At 37.1% G+C, this 2,688-nt stretch overlaps 1 long non-coding RNA gene across 1 annotated transcript; it reads left to right on the forward strand.

Moving 5' to 3' along the window:
• Positions 1–254: 254 nt before the first annotated feature.
• On the forward strand, positions 255–2,201 carry LOC137252642 (uncharacterized). Its single transcript, XR_010953642.1, has 4 exons — positions 255–1,443; positions 1,509–1,718; positions 1,779–2,008; positions 2,067–2,201. It is a non-coding gene; the product is annotated as an uncharacterized lncRNA (long non-coding RNA).
• The last annotated feature ends 487 nt before the right edge of the window (positions 2,202–2,688 follow it).

Below are 2,688 nucleotides of genomic sequence, written 5' to 3' on the forward strand. Positions count from 1 at the left end.
CAAGCATACTTTCAGGACTCACATAGGACAATCAGTAACTTTACAGAATCAATGCTGTCACTTTACCTCACTGTGTCCTTCGGGTGTGGACACTATCACCAGACCTTTCACTATCCAAACTTCAACATAATTTATGTCAGCTTTGTATAATTAATAAGTACAATAATAAATATTCCTAAACATATAAAAAGGCCAATATCACACAACCAAACACAGTTTTGCAAAAAGCTAAATCCTCATTTTAACTAAAAATTTGTATTTAAACCATACCTGTTCATTAAAAATCATTAATTTCATTCATTACTTTTACGCATAACTTAATATCGCTTAAGTCATTTTGCATTATACACATACCGTGTCCATCAAGCACAATTCCTTTTCAGTCCAGTCTCAGCGCTTACCAACAACCAGCGCTTTAAAGACATCATTGTTCGCTTTATCATTAAACCGCAACGTATGAGCTCACAACACTGTGCATCAAGAGGATCTGCATCAATTTGAAACGGATTATTATCGCATAACAACTATACCGGAATTTATTTCAAACCCAACCGATAATAAATGGACATCTTCGAACACAAAATTCAAATAAAAACTTGTTTTTTGCTGAAAAGCTACTCGTTTCATCTACAGAATCAACCCTGTACAAGTTCTTCCATCTGACAGGCGTATAAAAGATAAATTATACATAGTAAAAGTCTATGAGCACAAATGTACATTATGCTAACAAGCAGCTCGTTTTATATATTGCACAATTAGAGAAGTTGCATATATGTCTACTTCGATTCTACAATCAACAAAATCACGACACTCTCATCAATACGACCTGAATACAACGTTTACATCATAATAACCTATAGCATAAAGGAAAATACCTTCAATAGCAAACTGCTACACATGGTTCTGGCCAATTGGTATTACCATTGTGTACTGGTGGAGCTCAACGTGCGTCAATACAACACTGGAAATTTAATCCATTAATTAAACAACAGATAATATTGTTAATAACCTGGAATATGGGACTTCTAATATAGTCCCCTCCATTAAACCAAATCTCAAAAAAAAAAAAAAAGAATTAAATGAAATTAAAATAACATAGCAATGTTGGATGTAAGTGTTTGGAAAGTGAATTTAATATGTATTTATGTTTGTTGTTGTACAATATTACAAATTCTAATATTTTTCCAGAAAACAATTGTTGCACTTCGTGCACGTCTCCAACAAATGGAATCAACAACACAATACGCTTCGTTGCCTGGAAATCGAGCACAAATGGAAAACCTCAACAGCCAGGTTATCCTCTACAAGAACCAGGTGCACCACCTGGTTACGTGGGTCAAATGATGCCACCAACACAACCTGGACAGACGCCGATGCCCAGTCAACCACCCAAGTCGGGTTAACTCTCAATACCCGGACACGTCCGGACGTCCTGGTTATAATGTATGCTAATACAACTAATATATTTAAAAATTTGCTGATGATTATTTTTGTGTTATTTTCTTTAGCAACCACCTGCACCTGTTACTGGTAAATATCAACAGCCGCAACAGTATGATCAAGCCCAAGGCCGTTTAGATCCCCATCAGATGCCAAATCCGATAATAAAATAGCGCTGGCGGTGCTTTTATTACTAATGAACAGGGTTTATTACCACCATTGGTGACCACAAAATATGTGGTAGAAGATCAGGGTAACTCCTCGCCACGTTACGTTAGGTATCGCTATTCGAAATTAATGTTTTGTTTGGCAATTACATTGACTTTTCTTCTTTGCAGGTCCTCTTTGTATTGCATACCTGCAACAGCTGATTTATTAAAAACAACAGCTTTGTCCATTACACTTACCGTCTAACCAATGGCACGAACGGTTGAGGGTGAATATGAGCCACCTATTGCAAATTTTGGTGAATTGGGTCCAATTAGATGTAATCGTTGCAAGGCTCATATGCAATTTGTAGATGCTGGTCGTCGTTACCAATGTCTTATGTGTAAAGTAACAACAGATGGTAAAAAAAAATCTTTCACTTTTACTTGTTTTCATTGATCCATATTTTTTTTCAACAGTGCCAACTGTATATTTGCAACATTTGGACCATACCGGACGGCGTGTCGATAAATATGAACGTCCTGAACTTGTATTGGGTACATATGAGTTTTTGTGTAAAAAATGTGTGGGTACCGATAGCTCTAAAGGTAAACCTCAACATCATTGGGTCCACGCAGTATGGACAAGCATATTGTTGATTCCAGTGGTAAGGCCACAATTTCAAATGATGGTGCAACCATTATGAAACTATTGGATATTGTGCATCCAGCCGTAAAACTCTAATCGACATCGCCAAATCTCAAGATGCTGAGGTAAGTTTTTTGTTATATCAGAATGTGTAGAATAAAAATGTTTCTCTTATCAGGTCGGCGATGGCACCACTTCAGTAGTACTTTAAGCAGGTGAAATCCTAAAGCAAGTTAAACCATATGTTCAGGAAGGCGTGCATGCACTGTACATGTCGAAGCGCCAATCAAAGGAACAACAAAGTGCTTTATTGGAAAAATGCTCTGCCACAGCAATGTCCTCCAATGTCCAAGAGTATCAGAAAATTGTTAATGCTGAATGGCGTCTCCTGTACAATAAATTAGGTAAGTAAGGCGCTGCTTACGGAGATTACTCTTTAAGATGTCTGTTCGG

The sequence above is a fragment of the Eurosta solidaginis genome, chromosome 5 (assembly GCF_040869045.1).
Source record: "Eurosta solidaginis isolate ZX-2024a chromosome 5, ASM4086904v1, whole genome shotgun sequence".
In the NCBI taxonomy this organism is placed as follows: domain Eukaryota; kingdom Metazoa; phylum Arthropoda; class Insecta; order Diptera; family Tephritidae; genus Eurosta; species Eurosta solidaginis.